General features: G+C 38.6%; 1 protein-coding gene across 1 annotated transcript in view; it reads left to right on the top strand.

The window, feature by feature from the left end:
- TEDC1 (tubulin epsilon and delta complex 1) overlaps window positions 1–18,142 on the top strand; it is a 118,932-nt gene that overhangs the window by 20,969 nt on the left and 79,821 nt on the right. The window lies entirely within an intron of this gene.

The following is an 18,142-nucleotide window of genomic DNA, read 5'->3' as shown; positions in this document are numbered from 1 at the left end:
AGACTATTCCTATCTTTTGATGATATATCTATTGGGAAATGGCTTTTGGTTTTACATATTTCTGTTAGTTACATATAAATCTTGGTATCAGAGAGACATTTAATAAAAAGATTTCTCTTACTGTTTCCCTTTTCCTAGTTTCTTTAATTTTGTTCATATAAAGGCTTTCAATTTTATGTAATATAAATTATCATTTTTATCTTATGTAGTCACTTTTACCTTTTTTGATTAAGAACTTCTTAGCTGTAGCTGTGAAGGGTACCTAATCTAGTTCTTTTCTAAAAATTTCATTAAGCAATTCAGGTCACAAATCTTTTTTTGATTTATTTTGACATAGTGTAAGATACTGGTTTAAACGTGATTTCTTCCAGACCGCTTTCCAATTTCTCCAGCAATTCTTCTCACATAGGGAGTGTTTTCCTAGGTAATGTATGTTGTCGGGTTTATTAAACACCAGGCTACTTAGTTTTTTTTTAAAATTTATTTATTTATTTTTAGTTTACCACACATGGTTCTACATAGTTTTGAGTTGCAGATTTTCTCCCCTCCCTCCCCCCTCCCTCCCCAAGACGGCATGGAATCTCATATAACTGTCATGTATAACTTCGCATCGAATTAATTTATGCATTAGTCAAGTTGTGGAGAAGAATTTTGACCAATGGAATGAATCATGAGAAAGAAGAAACAGAACCAAAAAAAAAAAAAACAACCCAGAAACAAAAAGAAAAGAGAAGCAAAAAAAGGCGAGCATATAGTGCACCTTGATCTGTATTCAAACTTCACAGTTCTTTCTCTGGATGAAGATAGCATTCTCCATCGTGAGTCCCCTGGAGTTGTCCTTGCACCTTAGGTTGCTGAGAAGAGCGCAGTATGTCAGGGTTGGTCCTCACGGAATCCATATATCTGTGGCTGTGCACAATGTTCTTCTGGCTCTGCTCCGCTCACTCAGCATTATGTCGTGTAGGTTTTTCCAGGTTGTTGCGAAGTCTGCATCATCCCCATTTCTTATGGCACAATAGTATTCCATCACCTTTATATACCACAGCTTGTTCAGCCATTCCCCAATTGATGGGCATCCCTCTGATTTCCAATTCTTGGCTACCAGAAAAAGAGCTGCTATAAATATTTTTGTATATATGGGTCCTTTACCCGCTTATGTGATTTCTTTGGGATACAACCCTAGAAGTGGTATTGCTGGGTCAAAAGGTATGATCATTTCTATAGCCCTTTGAGCATAGTTCCAAACTGCTCTCCAAAATGGCTGGATCAGCTCACAACTCCACCAGCAATGCAACAATGTTCCAATTTCCCCACATCCTTTCCAGCATTTATCATTCTCCTGATTTGTTATTTTAGCCAATCTGACAGGAGAGATGTGGTATCTAAGAGTTGTTTTGATTTGCATTTCTCTAATCAGTAGTGATCCAGAGCATTTTTTCATATGCCTATAGATAGCTTTAATTTCTTCCTCTGAAAACTGCCTGTTCATATCCTTTGACCATTTCTCAACTGGGGAATGGCTTGTATTTCTATATATTTGGCTCAGCTCCCTGTATATTTTAGAAATGAGGCCTTTATCAGAGATACTAGTTGCAAAGATTTTCTCCCAGTTTTCTGCTTCCTTCCTAATTCTTGTTGCACTGGCTTTTTTTGTACAAAAACATTTCAATTTGACATAATCAAAATTATCCATTTTGCATTTTGTAATGCTCTCTATCTCTTGTTGGGTCATGAATTCTTTACTTTTCCACAAATCTGATAAGTAAACTATTCCTTGCTTTCCCAAATTACTTATAGTATCAGCTTTTACTCCTAAATCATGAACCCATTTTGACTTTATTTTGGTATATGGTGTAAGATATTGGTCTATGCCCAGTTTTTGCCCTACCATTTTCCAATTTTCCCAACAGTTTCTGTGAAATAGTGAATTATTAGCCCAGAAGCTGGCCTCTTTGGGTTTATCAAAGAGTAGATTGCTAAACTTGTTGATTTCTCCTACTTGTGTACCTATCCTATTCCACTGATCCACACCCCTGTTTCTTAACCAGTACCAGGCAGTTTTGATGATTGCTGCTGTGTAGTACAGTTTAATATCTGGTGTGGCTAAGCCACCTTCTCTAGCATGTCTTTTCATTAATATCCTAGATACTCTAGACCTCTTGTTTTTCCAAATGAATTTTGTTATTATTTTGTCCAGCTCAGTAAAAAATTTTTTTGGTAGTTTGATTGGTATGGCACTGAATAGATAGATTAATTTAGGTAAAATTGTCATTTTTATTATATTAGCTCGGCCTAACCATGAGCAACAGATATTTTTCCATTTATTTAGATCTGATTTTATTTGCGTGAAAAGTGTTTCATAGTTATATTCATATAGGCCCTGGGTTTGTCTTGGCAAATAGACTCCCAAATATTTTATAGTGCCTGCATTCAGTAACTTTGAATGGAATTTCTCTTTCTATCTCTTGCTGTTGGGCTTTGTCAGTAATGTATAGGAATGCTGAGGATTTATGTGGGTTTATTTTATATCCTGCAACTTTGCTAAAGTTGTTTATTATTTCAAGTAGTTTTTTACTTGATTCTCTAGGATTCTCTAGATAAATCATCATATCATCTGCAAAAAGTGATAATTTAGTTTCTTCTTTTCCTATTCTAATTCCTTCAATTTCTTTTTCTTCTCTTATTGCTACAGCTAACGTTTCTAGTACCAAATTGAATAGTAGGGGTGATAATGGACATCCTTGTTTCACCCCTGATCTTATTGGGAATGCATCTAGCTTATCCCCATTACAAGTAATGCTTGTTGATGGTTTTAGGTAGATGCTATTTATAATTTTGAGGAAGGTTCCACTTATTCCTATGCTTTCTAGTGTTTTTAATAGGAATGGGTATTGTACTTTGTCAAAGGCTTTTTCTGCGTCTATTGAGATGATCATATGGTTTCTGCTAGTTTTGTTGTTGATATGGTCAATTATGCTAATAGTTTTCCTAATATTGAACCAGCCTTGCATTCCTGGAATAAATCCTACCTGGTCATAGTGTAGTATTCTCGTAATGAGTTGCTGCAATCTTTTTGCTAATATTTTATTTAAAATTTTTGCATCAATATTCATTAGAGAAATTGGTCTATAATTTTCTTTCTCTGTTTTAAGTCTACCTGTTTTGGGTATTAGTAACATATTTGTGTCATAAAAAGAATTTGGTAGGACTCCTTCTTCACCTATTTTCCCAAATAGTCTACAAAGTATTGGAATTAGTTGTTCTTTAAATGTTTGATAGAATTCACATGTAAAACCATCTGGCCCTGGAGATTTTTTCCTAGGGAGTTCGTTGATGGCATGCTCAATTTCTTTTTCTGATATGGGGTTATTAAGAAATTTCACTTCCTTCTCTGTTAGCCTGGGCAGTTTATGTTTTTGTAGATATTCATCCATATCTCTAAGGTTGTCAAATTTATGGGCATACAGTTGGGCAATATAATTCCTAATTATTGTTTTGATTTCCTCTTCATTAGAGGTGACCTCACCCTTTTCATTTTTGATACTGGTAATTTGATTTTCTTCTTTCTTTTTTTTAATCAAATTGGCCAAAGGTTTATCAATTTTATTGGTTTTTTCATAAAACCAGGTCCTTGTTTTATTTATTAATTCAATAGTTTTCTTAGTTTCAATTTTATTAATCTCTCCTTTGATTTTCATTATTTCTAATTTGGTATTTAATTGGGGGTTTTCAATTTGCTCTTTTTCTAGCTTTTTCAGCTGTATGCCCAGATCATTGATCTCCTCTTTCCCTATTTTATTCATGTTAGCATTTAGAGATATAAAACTTCCCCTAAGAACTGCTTTTGCTGCATCCCATAAGTTTTGGTATGTTGTTTCATTATTGTCATTCTCTTGAATTAAGTTATTCATTGTTTCTCTGATTTGTTCTTTGGCCCACTCATTCTTTAGAATTAAATTATTTAGTTTCCAATTAGTTTTTAGCTTATTTTTCCATGGTACTTTATTAAAAATGATTCTTATTGCATCATGATCTGAAAAGGATGCTTCGACTACTTCTGCTTTTCTGCACTGGATTGTGAGGTTTTTATGCCCTAGTACATGGTCAATTTTTGAGTATGTGCCATGTACTTTTGAGAAGAAAGTATATTCCTTTTTATCCCCATTCAGTTTTCTCCAGAGGTCTATCATATGTGCCTTTTCTAAAATTCTGTTTACCTCCTTAACTTTTTTCTTATTTATTTTGAGGTTAGATTTATCAAGTTCAGAAAGGGGGAGGTTGAGGTCTCCCAATATTATGGTTTTGCTGTCTATTTCTTCCTGTAACTCCCTTAACCTCTCCTCTAAGAATTTGTATGCCTTACCACTTGGTGCATATATGTTAAGCAATGATATTGCTTCATTGTTTATGGTGCCTTTTAGCAGGATATAATGTCCTTCCTTATCTCTTTTAATTAGATCTATCTTTACTTTTGCTTTGTCTGAGATTAGGATTGCTACACCTGCTTTTTTTGCTTTAGCTGAGGCACAATATATTTTACTCCAGCCTTTTACCTTAACCCTATGTGTATCCCCCTGTTTCAAATGCGTTTCTTGTAAACAGCATATTGTAGGAGTATGGTTTTTAATCCATTCTGCTATCTGCTTCTGTTTTGTGAGAATGTTCATCCCCTGCACGTTCAGGGTTATGATTTCTATCTGTGTCTTTTTCTCCATCCTAATTCCCCCTGTTTATGCTTTTATTTCTCCCTTTCTCCTTCTCCTCCTCAACAAAGTTTTGCTTTTGACCGCCGCTTTCCTCAGTTAACCCTCCCTCTTTATTCCCCTCCCTTATCTTACCGTTACCCACTTGCTACTTCTCCTCTCCCTTCTGACCACCCCCCTCCCTTTTTCCCCCCTTCCCCTCCCACTTCCCGTGGGACAAGTTAGATTTCTAAACTTATCAGAGTATGTTATTCCCTTCTTGAACTAGATCAGATGACAGTAAAGCTCAAATACTGCTCTTCTCCCTCCCTTCTTTCCCTCTACCATAATATGTTTTTGTGCCACTTCATTTGGTGTAATTTACCCTTTTCTACTACCTCCTTACCGCTTCCCTCATAGCTCTCCCTTTATATCTCTTATTTATATTTTATATCTTTACATCAGTTAATTTATACAGGTATTCACAACCTATGTATATCCCTTTCATTTGTGATAATAGCTGTACCATTCACAAGAATGACTTATATATGTGTGTATATGTGTATATATATATATACACATAAAAACATACATAGGATGATATAATCCCACATAAAGATGTAAACAACCTGCCCTTATTGGTTAATAAGGTTTGTGAGGTTTTTCACTCTGGTTACCTTTTTATGTTTCTCTTGAGTTTTGTATTTGGAGATCAAATTTTCCATTGAGTTCTGGCCTTTTCATCAGGAAGGTCTGGAATTCCCTTATTTCATTGAATGTCCATCGCCTTGCCTGGAAATTTATGCTTAGTTTTGCTGGGTAGTTGATCCTTGGTTGTAGTCCCAGCTCCTTTGCCCTTCGGAATATCATATTCCAATTTCTCCTGTCTTTTAATGTGGAAGCTGAGAGATCCTGCGTGATCCTGACTGTAGTTCCATGATATTTGAATTGCTTCTTTTTGGCTGCTTGCAGTATTTTCTCCTTGAGTTTATAGCTCTGAAATTTGGCTATAATATTTCTTGGTGTTTTCAGTTTGGGATCTCTTTCAGGGGGTGATCGGTGAATTCTTTCAATGACTATTTTGCCCTCTGGTTCTAGGACCTCTGAGAAGTTGTCTTTGATAATTTCTTCGAAGATACTGTCAAGGCTCTTTTTTTCATCGTGGATTTCCGGTTGACCAATAACTCTTAAATTGTCTCTCCTGGATCTCTTTTCCAGGTCAGTTGTTTTGCCAATCAGATATTTCACATTTTTTTCTATTTTTTCATTCTTTACGTTTTGTTTTATTACTTCTTGGTGCCTCATAGTTTCATTAGCTTCCACTTGCTCAAGTCTAATTTTGAATGAGTTAGTGTTTACATTTTGCTTTTGAGTCTCCTTTTCCAATTGGTTGATTTTGCCTCTCAGGGTGTCCTTTTCTCTCTATAGATTCTGAATCTCCGTATCCTTTTCGCCAATCTTATTCTTTAAGGACTTGATTTCATCAGTGAATTTTTTTTCCATTTTTTCCATATTTTCTTTTAGCTCCCTAATTTGGTTTTTAAAATCCTCCTTTAGCTCTTCCAGCAGTGCTTTTTGGGCTGGAGACCAGTTCATATTACCTTTTGAGGTATCTGATGTATCTACAATATCGTTACTTCCCTCTTCCATATTTGTATTTTGATCCTGCCTGTCTCCATAAAAAGAATCTATTGTCCTTGGTTTTTTGTGTTCTTCTTCATGTTGGTTTGCCTTTTGCTGGCTTTACAACGAATTTCTAACCTTTGGGCCTCAGGGCTTTCTGTCCCAGCTTTCTTAGTCTGGGGGTTGTGAGTCTAGAATTATAACCTTCAGTTTCCTGAGGTGTGGGGGAGGGGTCTGGCTCCCTGGCGTCTCACTCCCTGTGGGTGCTCTCCAGCACTTGCTTTTCAGCAGTGGTCTCAGCTGTTTGTTGTTTGAGCTGATGCCTGGCACTTCCCCTGGGGGAGCAAGGTTATGTCTGGGCTCCTGGTGTTGACCCCTGCCGACTCTGCCCCTATGGGACTAATGAACTTATGCTATTTAACCACTGAAGCCCCACTACTTTCTGCTCAGTTCCAGCGTTCTTTTTTTTTTTTCCCCCGAGGGATTCTCTGGGTGGGGAGGGGAGGGATTAGAGCTGTTTACCTGGACATTAAGAACTCCCGGAAGTTCAAGAAGCCGCATTTAATACGTTTGGGCTGCAAAGTTCTGGAGAGGGTGTTTCATGGGTGGCGTTGCGCTGCCTCTCGTCGCTTCCACAGACTGCCGTCCTGTGTTGGGAGTCCTGGGGATCTCCGCCGGTTTCAGGTGCCCAGCTTTCTCCCAGCCCATCTCCCACGTGGATTTCCCGGCCAGCCGCTTCCGCCTTGGTCTGGAGCGGCTCCCCACCGAGCACTTTCCGAGCCTACAGGTTTGTGCCTCCGGCCTTTCAGACTCTCCTGGCTCGGAATTTTGCCCCATGCAGACTGCTCGTGGTTTCTGACTCTCTCAAATCTGCTCAAATTCACTTTTTTATAGGAATCTGACAGACCTTGTGAGAGAGCTGCGGTAAGATGCTGCCTTCACGCGGCCATCTTGGCTCCGCCCCCTGGCTACTTAGTTTTTAAAAAAAATTTTGATGATTACTTTTTAATATAATTTGAGATCTAGAAAGAAGTATTCTTTTGGGGCAGCTAGGTGGTGCAGTGAGTAGAGCACTGGCTCTGAAGTCAGGAGGACCTGAGTTCAAATCCGGCCTCAGACACTTGACACACTTACTGGCTGTTTGACCTTGGGCAAGTCACTTAACCCCAATTGCCCTGCCTTCCCCCCTCCAAAAAAAATGAAATTAAAAAAAAAAAGAAGTACTATTTCCCCTTTATTTCTACTTGTTTTTATTATCTTCTTTGATATTCTGTAGCTTTTGTTCCTTCAAGTGTCTTTTTTTTAAGCTCTGAATCCACCTTGCTAGTTTGGCATAGTACTAGATCTGTAAATTAATCTTATAGTATTTGTATTTTTATTTTTGTTACGGTCCAGCCATGCAATTTAATAAAACTCTAGTTATTTAAGTTCTTTATTTCTTTAAGGAATATTTTGTAATTGTAGTTATATAGGTGTTCTTTGACTCACATATTTTATTAATTTAATTTTATTATTTTATTAAATTTGTTCTGTTATTTTGACTAGACTTGTTCTTTTTTATTATTTCCTCCCCTATTTTGTTATTGCTATCCAGAAGTACTATTGATTTTTGTTGGTTTCTTTTGTTAGTTAGCTGTTACTTTCCTGAATATCTTAATTATTTGAATTTGTTTCTTTTGCTGATTCCTGAGGATTTTCTAAGTAAAGCATCATGTTCAAATATCATGTTTTTCTTCTTTGCCCATTTTAGTTCCTTTAACTTTTTTCTCTTGTTTTATTGCTGTAATAGGTAATGACCCTGTTTTTGGAGTGTATATAGATTTGTCTTACCTAGTGGGTTATATAGAACATGTGCAATATGCCTTTTCTGATTATATTAAAATCTGAGAAGACTTGGTGAGCCTACTTTTGGACATGTGTAATGTAAAGCTTTTTTTGCCACCTCATTGCATGTGCAGCTATTCTCGATTGTTTATCAGTCAATAATTATTTCTTTTTTTTTTTTGTTTGAGGGTGGAAGGCAGGGCAATTGGGGTTAAGTGACTTGCCCAAGGTCACACAGCTAGTACTTCTGTCAAATGTCTGAGGCCAGATTTGAACTAAGGTCCTCCTGACTCTAGGGCTGGTGCTCTACTTACTGCGCCACCTGGCTGCCCCCAATAATTATTTCTTAATCAACTACCATGTGCCAGGCACTGTGCTAAGTGCAGGGGATACAAAAATAAAAGCAAAAGGCAGTCCCTGCCCTCAAGGAGCTTACAATCTAATGGGAGAAATAACATGTAAACAAATATATGCAAAGCAAAAAGGACCTTGAGTGATAGAGAAGGTAGGAAGTGGGGGAGTCTTTCAGGGGAAAGATAGTGAGTTCTGTTTTGGATGTATTGAGTTTAAGATGTCTCTTGGATATGCATTTGAGATGTCTGAAAGAGATGTAAGATTGAAGGGTCAGCAGAGAGTCTGGGGCAGGATAGGCAAATTTGATAATTGTCAACATAGAGATGGTAATTAAATCCATAGGAACTGGTGAGATCACCAAGTGAAGTATAGAGGGAGAAGAGAAGGCAGCCCAGGACAGAACCCTGAGGAATAGTTACAGGTAGAGGGTATGATCTGGAAGAGCATCCTGCAAAGGAGGCAGAGGAGTTTTTAAGTTGGTAAGATAAGAACCAGGAGAGAGGGAAGTCTCACAAATCTAGAGTGAAGAGAGTATCAAGGAGGAGAGAACAATCAACAGTGTCAAAGGCTGTGGAGAGGTCAAGGAGAATGAGAATTGAGAAAAGGCCATTAGATTTGGCAGCTAAGATAACATTAATAACTTTGAAGAGAGCAGTTTTAGTGGAATGATAATGTCAGAAGCCTGATTATGAAGGGTTAAAAAGAGAATAGGAGGAGAGAAAGTGGTGACCCCTATTATAAATGGCCTTTTCAAGGTATTTAGCCACAGAGGGCAGAAAAGACACAGGACAGTAGTTGGTAGGGATGGAAAAATCATATGTGGGTATTTTTCAGGGGGAGAGAGAAATGATCATGTTTGTAGGCATTATAGAAAGAACCAGTAGAGAGGGAGAGATTGAAAATCATTAAAAGAGTGGAGATAAATGAGGGGGCAATTTGCTGGGGGAGATGGGATGGAATGGGATCATTTGAACAAATTGAAGGGTTAGCCTTGATAAAGAGTAGGGCCACTTCATCATATGAAACAGGGGTGAAGGAGGAAGTAGTGGCAGAAGGCATCTCAGTTATAGGAGATGAGGAAGAGAGGAGAAGAGGGAGCTCGTGGCAAATGGCCTCAATTTTTTCTGTAAAATATGAAGCAAGGGGGCAGCTAGGTGGTGCAGTGAGTAGAGCACTGGCCTTGGAGTCAGGAGGACCTGAGTTCAAATTTGGCCTCAGACACTTGACATACTTACTAGCTGTGTGACCTTGGGTAAGTAAGTCACTTAACCCCAATTGCCCTGCCTTCCCCCTCCAAAAAAGAAATATGAGGCAAGATTTTTAGCAGAGAGAGTTGGGGAGGGGAGACCATGGGAGGTCTGAAGAGAGGTGAAAAGGTTTGGAAGAGCTGCTGTAGAGAGTGGGATAGTGAGTTGATAAGGGAGGTATAGTAGGATTGCCAAGCAGCAGGGAGGACCCAGTTGAGGTTATGTAACATAAATCTGTAGTGGACCCAATCAGAATGGTTGTGATTTTCTCCACCTTTGTTCAACTACATGTGTGGAGGAGCAAAGGTGGTGAATGGTGGGAGTGATCCAAGGCTGAGGCTTGGCTGGGTGTAATCTGCCAATTACAGCAGATATGATAAGGGGCTAGGGATTCAAGAGTGAAGGACAGTGTAGAATTGAATTGATTCACAAAGGCTTCAAAATGGGAAAAGGAAGAGAGTGGTTAGGGTAGGGGAGATGGCCTGAGAGAGAATTGAGGGTTCAGAAGATTGTAGGTCACAGTGGGGGTGAAGAGTAGGGCTTTGTAAGGGAAGGCAGAGGGTGCGTTGAAAAGTCAATAGATGATGGTTGGATATGGGGCTTTTGGAACTCTTGAACATATAGGTTGTACATTTGTGGGTGATGGCATGATGGGATGGAGTAGGTCATGGGAAAATGAATAGGTTGAGGAACTGAGTGATTAAGGTATTTGAGGGAGAGTCATTCTGTATATCGAAGTCCACTAGTAAAAAGGCAGGAGTTGAAGAGGGAAGAAAAATTGTGAGCCAGGTACTGAACTCTTGGTAAAGGAAGGAGTGTGACTTTGGGGTCTGTAGACACCAGCTACTAGGAATTTGATTGGGTGATAAATATGAATGGCATGAATCTCAAAGGAAGACAGGTTACTGAGTGATAGAGGCAGGGAGAGAACCTAGAAGTGGCAGTGGGCAGCAAGGAGTATTCCAAGTCCCCCACTGAACTGAGAAGAATGAACAGCTGCCAAATCTAATGGCCTTTTCTCAATTCTCATTCTCCTTGACCTCTCCACAGCCTTTGACAGTACAGTGGAAAGGGTGGTCAGAGAGGCTGTGTCATCTGGGGGGAACCAGGTTTCAATAAGAGGTAATAGATGGAAGGAATGGGAGAGGAAAAGATTTAGGATGAAGGGAAGTTTGTTGCCTATGGGATAGAATTCCATATGGCACAGTGGAAGGCTGTGTTATTTGTTTGAAACTTTGGGCTATGAAGGTTGAGAGGGGTAGAAATGAGGAATTGGGTAGTTGGGGGTGGGAAATGGGGTTTGGATGATCATGATCTACAGGAGTTCGGGGTCAATGTGATGTAAAGTCTATGACCAGTTGTGAGAAATTTTAGCGTTGAATGAAGGACACAACTCCTCTTTTCAACAGAGGTTGGAAAGCATATCGGAAGCAAGTAGTGTTAGATGGGAGGCCTATAATCAGATGGGAGACCCTACTTCACAACTCCTCTTCCCTCCAAAGGCTGGAGATCAGGCAGGAAAAGGGTGCAGCTGGAGATGCACAGTAGGAGAAAGAAGTCCTGTTTCCCACCAACGTTCCTCTTCCTGATTCCCTGTGTTGGCAATCAAAATGGGCTCTTAGCACTTAATTCAACCAAGTGCCCTTGAAGAGTTTGGCCTTTATTTCCTTGATTAAATTAGGAGCCCTTGATGATCTCCTTGCCTCAAGGGAAAGCCTAGTTTATATGGGTTTGAGTGACATGTTTGTGACATCAGAGGCTTTTAGACCACGTGGGTTTAAGTTGCCTCTTTGTGACGATTTTAGATCACATGGGTGAGTTGCATGTGTGACTCACCCTTGACCCTGAAAAAGATATAAAACCAGGGGTTGGCTTTCTCTTTTTCGGAGCTCTGACCCCCAGCAGTGGTGGCACGTGTGACTCTGGGCCAGCCACTGTTATGAGCTCTCAGGCTGAACCTAGATGTTGGTAACTATGAGTTGTATTTGGCCTGTTTGTCAGTGTTTGTAATTTGTTTGTATTTGCTCTGAAGTTCAGGGTGCTGGCTTTTTCCCCTGAACTAAGTGAATGGTATTTGTATGCTGAATTAAAGTAAGCTTGTTAACACCTTAATGTTGCTTTCCTTAGTAAAGCAGATCAAAAGAACCTGGGCTTTTGCAGTGTTTTGTGAGCTGGTTGTTGTTGATTTTACACCCCCCACAGTAGCTGCTAGCCGGATTGTTGAGACATTCTCTCAAAGGACAGGTGCAGCAGTAGATGGAAGGCTTGAAGTGAAAGGGTAGGATGCTTCTCTTTGCACCAGAGATTATCCACATCCTAGTTGGGAGATTGGGCTGGCAGCAAGCGGTGGAAGTTGACTTGTGCTAGCATAGATAGAAATCATTCCTTTGGAGCAGATGGAAGATGTTTAGCTCTGCTCTCTGCAGCCTTTCTTCAGGGGACATGCTGGGCCTAGTAGCAGAAGGAAAGCACAAGGTACTTAGTGTGTGTGAGGTCTTCTCACACAAGGAGACTGGCTGTGAGGTGGCAGTTGGAAGTATTATTTTTCCTGTTCAGGGAGAAGTCCTTTGGGGCAGATGGAAGATGTTAGGTCCAGCTCCTTGCAGCCTTCTTTCAGGGGATATGGTGGGCCCAGCAAGATATGGAAGGCACAAGGAACTTGCACAATGGTGACAAATGGTATCTACTGAGCTGGAGCTGACCATACATGCAAAAGGTTTTTCCCTTCTTCCCTCTCAGCTTCCCAGTAAGGAGAACTACTGTAATTTGCTAGCTCCCATCTGGCCACAAACTCATGGTGCTTCCTTTCCCATTATGTTTCTTATTTTTTGATCTTAGGTAAAGGAGCTTTCTGAGATTGAAGCGTCTAGGTAATTGGTGAGAAAGGGAGAGACATTTAAACCATCTGAGGTCCCATTGACAATCATATTCCCAGAGCCTGTAGGTGTAAAAGCCAAGTTTGATGAGAGGCCAGTGAAGCAGCTAAGCAACTTGCTCAGTCTAGCAATGGGTGGATTGACCCACCAACTCAGATATCTTGCCCTGGAATCCATTCCAGTTTATCAGGGGAGCACTTTGCTGACATTACTCCTTGAAGTGAACTTGATGGTTACTACATAAAGGGAGAAAAGAACTCCCAAAGCCAGGGATACTGGAGTTCCATTTGGCTTCAGATGTTTCTTTTATATGGGCCATATTATCTTTTTCCTTCAAGTTTAATCTCACTGTTCCCAACTATTGGGAACACCCAGAGGAGAGTGTACTTCTCTGTTTACATTCCCTAACCCTCGAGAACTTTATTGTCATTAGATGGAGTCTATTTAGACAGAGAACATGGGTGGGAGTCTATTATTTTGGGATGATCTCAAAAGAAAAATGGAAGGGTGAGAAAAAAGGGATGTACTGGGAGGAGGAAGAAAGGAGATGAAGAATGAGAGAAATTATTTCTTGTGCCTGTTTTATGAGGCACACAAGGAAAAGGGTTTTTTCCCTTATTTTCTTATTTAATATTTTATTTTTCCCCCAATTACATGTAAAAACAATTTTTAATGTCTTTTAAAAATTTTTTGAGTTCTAAATTCTGTCTTTCCCTCTCTCCCCTTCCTGCCTCTCTATTGAAAAGGCAAGCAATTTGATATGTTATACATATGCAATCATGCAAAACATATTTCCATGTTAGCCATGTTGTACAAGAAAACACAGACAAAAAACCAACAAGAAAAATAAAGAAAAAGTATGCTTTGATTTGGATTCATACTCTTATCAGTTCTTTCTTTGGCTATAGGTAGCATTTTTCATCATAAGTCCTTAGGAATTATCTTGGATCATTGTATTGCTGAGAATAGCTAAATTATTCACAGTTGTTATCGTGCAATATTGCTGTTACAGTGTACAATGTTTTCCTCGTTCTGCTCATTTCACTTCCCATCAGTTCGTGTAAGTCTTTCCAGGTTTTTCTGAGAAGCATCCTACTCGTCATTTCTTATAGAACAATGGTATTCCATCACAATCATATGCAGCTTGTTCAGCCATTCCCCAATTGATGGTCATCCCCTCAGTTTCTAACTCTTTGTTGCCACTGAAAGAGCTGCTGTAAATGTTTTTGTACATATAGATCCTTTTCCTTTTTGTTTTTTATCTCTTTGGGATACAGACCTAGTAGTGGTATTGCTTGGTATGCATGGTTTTATCCTCTGGCATATTTCCAGATACACAACTTCACCAACAATGCATTAATATCTCAATTTTCCCATATCACCTCCAACATTTGTCATTTTTCTTTGTCATATTAGCCAATCTGATAGATGTGGGGTGGTAGCTCAGAGTTTTTAAATTTGCATTTCTTCAATCAATAGTGATCTAAAGCTCTTTTTATATGACTATAGTTTTGATTTCTTCATTGAAAAATTGCCTGTTCATATCCTTTGACCTTTTATCAGTTGGGGGATAACTTGTGTTATAAATTTGACAGTTATTTATGTATTTGAGATATGACAGCTTTATATGAGAAACTGTGTATAAAATTCCCCCCTCCCCCTCAATTTTCTGCTTCCCTTCTAATCTTGGCTGCATTGGTTTTATTTGTACAAACCCTTTTTAATTTAATGTAATCAAAATTATCCATTTTATGCTTCAAAATAATCTCTCCTTTGGTTTTCAGTATTTCTAATTTGGTATTTAATTGGAGATGTTCAATTTGTTGTTCTTCTAGCTTTTTCAGTTGCATGCCCAATTCATTGATCTCCTTTTTCTCTATTTTATTCATGTAAGCATTCAGAGATATAAAACTTCCCCTAAGAACTGCTTTTGCTGCATCCCATAAGTTGTGGTATGTTGTCTCATTACTGTCATTCTCTTGAATGAAGTTGTTGATTGTTTCTATGATTTGTTGTTTGACCCACTCATTCTTTAGGATTAGATTATTCAGTTTCCAGTTAATTTTAAGTGTATCTTTCCATGGTCCTTTATTACAAATAATTTTTATTGCCTCATGATCTGAAAAGGATGCATTGACTATTGCATTGACTATTTCTGCCTTTCTACACTGGACTGTGAGGTTTTTATGCCCTAGTATATGGTCAGTTTTTGTGTATGTGCTATGTGCCACTGAGAAAAAGTATATTCTTTTCTGTCTCCATTAAGTTTTCTCCAGAGGTCTATCATATTTACCTTTTCTAAAATTCTGTTCACCTCCTTAACTTCTTTCTTGTTTATTTTGAGGTTAGATTTAGCAAGTTCAGAGAGGGGGAGGTAGAGGTCCTTCACTAGTATAGTTTGGTATCTATTTCTTCCTGTAACTCCCTGAACTCTTCTCCTCTAAGAATATGGATGGTATACCCCTTGGTGCATATATGGCAAGTAATGAAATTACTTCATATTCTATGGTGCCTTTTAGCACCATATCTCTTTTAATTAGATGTATCTTTGCTTTTGCTTTGTCTGAGATTGGGCTTGCTACTCCTGCTTTTTTTACTTCAGCTGAAGGATAATATATTCTACTCCAGCCTTTTACCTTTACCCTGTTTCAAATGTGTTTCTTGTAAACAATATATCGTAGGATTTTGGTTTCTAATCCATTCTGCTCTCCACCTCCATTTTATGTGAGTTTATCCCATTCACAGTTATGATTACTATGTGTCTTTTTTTCATCCTATTCCACCTCCCCACCCTGTTCATGCTTTTATTTCTCCCTTCCCCTCCTCAAAAGAGTTTTGCTTTTGACCACTGCCCACCTCAATATTTCCTCCCTGTCAGCACCCCACCCTTATCTTACCCTTTCCCCTTACTACTTCTTCCCTCAATTCTAACCCCTCCCCACCCTGTTTTCTTTTCCCTGTCTCCACCAACTGCCTATAGAGCAAGTTAGATTTCTATACACAATAGAGTATGTTATTCCCTTCTTGAACTAAATCTTATGAGAATAAAGCTCAAACGCCACTCTTCTCTCTCTCTTCTTTCCCTCTACTATAATCTGTTTTTGTGCCTCTTACCCTCTTCTACCTCCACTTTACCTCTTCTCCCATTACAATCCCTTTACATCCCTTAAGTTTTTTTCATCACATTAGTTAATTTATGCCCACACCCTCTGTCTATGTATCTCCCTTTTAGATGTTGTACCATTCTGAAGATTAACAAATATCATCCTCCCATATAGGGACATAATTTGCCCTTTCTGAATAACAAGGTTTTTTTTTTTCTTTTTGCCATGTTTACCTTTTTATGCCTCTCTTGGGTCTTGTATTTGAAGATCAGATTTTCCATTCAGCTGTGGTGTTTTCATCAAGAAAGTCTGGAATTCCCTTATTTCATTGAATGTCCATCTCCTTGCCTGAAAGATTATCCTCAATTTTGCTAGATAGTTGATCCTTTGTTGCAGTCCAAGCTCCTTTCCCCTTCAAAATATCATATTCCAATCCCTCTGATCTTTTAATGTGGAAGCTGCAAGGTCCTGTTTGATCCTGACTGTAGTTCTGCAATATTTGATTTGTTTCTTTCTGGCTGCTTGCAGTATTTTCTCCTTGAGCTGATAATTCTGGAATCTGGCTACAACATTCCTTGTAGTTTTCAATTTTGGATCTCTTTCAGGGGGTGATTGGTAGGATTCTTTCTTTTTTTTAATGTTTTTTTTTCTTTTTTTTATAATTTAATTTTTTAAAAAAATTTTAGTTTACAATACTCAGTTCTACATAATTTTGAGTTGCAGATTTTCTTTCGTCCCTCCCACATCCCTCCCCAAGACGGCGTGGAATCCCATATAACTTCCACATATAACTTCACTTTGAATTAATTTACACAATAGTCAAGTTATGGAGAAGAATTATGACCCATGAAATGAATCATGAGAAAGAAGAAACAGGACCAAAAAAAAAAAACCAACCCAAAAACAAAAGAGAGAAGGGGGAAAAAAAGGCTGGCATGAAGTGTGCCTCAATCTGCATTCATACATCATAGTTCTTTCTCTGGATGTAGATAGCATTCTCCATCGTGAGTCCTTTGGAGTTGTCTTTGTACCTTGTGTTGTTGAGACGGGCAAAGTCTGTCAGGGTTAGTCCTCACAGAATCCATATATCTGTGGTTGTGTAATGTTCTCCTGGCTCTGCTCCGCTCACTAAGCATTGTGTCGTGTAGGTTTTTCCAGGTTGTTATGAAGTCCATATCATCCCCATTTCTTATAGCACAATAGTATTCCATTACCTTCATATACCACAGCTTGTTCAGCCATTCCCCAAATGATGGGCATCCCTTTGATTTCCAATGCTTAGCTACTACAAAAAGAGCTGCTATAAAATATCCTTGTACATATGGGTCCTTTTCCCACTTGTGTGATCTCTTTGGGATACAACCCTAGAAGTGGTATTGCTGGGTCAAAGAGTATGAACATTTTTACAGCCCTTTGGGCATAGTTCCAAATTGCTCTCTAAAATGGCTGGATCAGTTCACAACTCCACCAGCAATGTAACAATGTTCCAATTTTCCCACATCTTCTCCAGCATTTATCATTTTCCTGTTTTGTTATTTTAGACAATCTGACAGGAGAGATGTGGTATCTAAGAGTTGTTTTGATTTGCATTTCTCTAATCAGTAGTGATTTCGAGCATTTTTTCATATGCCTATAGATATCTTTAATTTCTTCCTCTGATAACTGCCTGTTCATATCCTTTGACCATTTCTCAATTGGGGAATGACTTGTATTCCTATATATTTGGCTCAGTTCCCTGTATATTTTAGGAATGAGGCCTTTATCAGTGACACTAGTTGTAAAGATTTTCTCCCAGTTTTCTACTTCCCTCCTAATTTTTGTTGCATCGGCTTTTTTTGCACAAAAACCTTTCAATTTAACATAATCAAAATTATCCATTTTGCATTTTGTAATGCTCTCTGTCTCTTGTTGGGTCATGAATTCTTTTCTTTTCCATAAATCTGATAGGTAAACTATTTCTTGCTCTCCCAAATTACTTATAGGATCAGCCTTTACTCCTAAATCATGAACACATTTTGACTTCAGTTTGGTATATGGTGTAAGATACTGGTCTATGCCTAGTTTCTGCCCTACCATTTTCCAATTTTCCCAGTAGTTTTTGTGAAATAGTGAATTATTAGCCCAGAAGCTGGCCTCTTTGGGTTTATCAAAGAGTAGATTGCTATAGTCATTGACTTCTCCATCTTGTGTACCTATCCTATTCCACTGATCCACAACTCTGTTTCTTAGCCAGTACCAGGTAGTTTTGATGACTGCTGCTCTATAGTGCAGTTTAATATCTGGTATGGCTTGGCCACCTTCTCTAGCATTTCTTTTCATTAATACCCTAGATATTCTAGACCTCTTGTTCTTCCAGATGAATTTTGTTATTATTTTATCCAGTTCTGTAAAATAATTTTTTGGCACTTCAATTGGAATGGCACTGAATAGAT

This window comes from Trichosurus vulpecula, chromosome 3 (assembly GCF_011100635.1).
Source record: "Trichosurus vulpecula isolate mTriVul1 chromosome 3, mTriVul1.pri, whole genome shotgun sequence".
In the NCBI taxonomy this organism is placed as follows: Eukaryota; Metazoa; Chordata; class Mammalia; order Diprotodontia; family Phalangeridae; genus Trichosurus; species Trichosurus vulpecula.
Note: the sequence above shows the minus strand (reverse complement) of the source record. Positions and strands in the feature narration are given on the sequence as shown.